The sequence below is a fragment of the Priapulus caudatus genome, unplaced genomic scaffold, assembly GCF_000485595.1.
Source record: "Priapulus caudatus unplaced genomic scaffold, Priapulus_caudatus-5.0.1 Scaffold2200, whole genome shotgun sequence".
NCBI lineage: Eukaryota > Metazoa > Priapulida > Priapulimorpha > Priapulimorphida > Priapulidae > Priapulus > Priapulus caudatus.
In genome coordinates, this window is record NW_014579261.1 from 3233 (window position 1) to 4354 (window position 1122).

Genomic DNA, 1122 nt, shown 5'->3' on the forward strand with positions numbered 1-1122 from the left:
ACTCCGTTCAGATGACAAGAACGGCGTGCGAACTACCGTGCTGAAGGTCATTTCCGTTATATTATCTATAAATAAATATTATATTATATATTATTTATTATATATTTATATTATGATAACATTATATTACCGTTTGTATTCATATTTGCTTGGCTGGCGGTCCGTATCGATTGCCACGGCGACGGATGCTGCTATCTAGCGGCCGGTGGGCGAGTAAAACATAAGAAAGTAGTGTTTTATGTCTTATCATCGTCAAATGAAAATGTTTTGCAGGAATCCATTGAAGTGCTGCGAATGTGATTGGTGAAAACGTTTATTTAGCGTTTGGTTTCCCTGACGAAAATATTTGGCCAACGCATACTCGTAAAGGACTTATTCACGAAATCACGCCACGCACAACACACACACACAAACACACTCACACACACACACACACACACACAACACAACACACTACATCACACAGCACACACACAACACGCACTACACACGCACACACACACCATCAGTGCGCATCACGCACGCACGCACACACACACACACACACACACACACACACACACACACACACACACACACACACACACACACACACACACACACACACACACACCCACACACGCACACATACATACATACAACATTTTTGTCTCAGTTCAAAGTTATACCGTCTTTTCGTACCACAGCTAATTCAACCGACCATACACCGATCACCTACGTTCTCTAAATTATCTATCAAGCACAAGCATCCCTGTTGTTTCATCGTCTGCAGCTGCAGCCTCCGCCGGAGCTAGTTACGACTCATTGAAGACGAAGCCAGCCAGCTCGCTATCACTTATCTCCGCTGTTAATCGTGTTTAATATTTGCGCTCGATCGGCGGCTGAGATAGGACGCTGAGGCAGAGCGGGTTTCAATTGAAGCCGTCCTTAGAGATTTCTCGCAGCAATCTGAATAAAAGTCTGATCAATCATAGCTTAGCTGCCGTAAGATCCAATCTCTGCGAGCATATAGATGTGAGACTCCGGCGGCCACTACCAAACGGCAAGTTATCTATTGTTATTATTATTCTCGCCGATGCTGTGGCCGATCTTTCCTTCTCTCGCATGCTCTCTCTCTCCCTC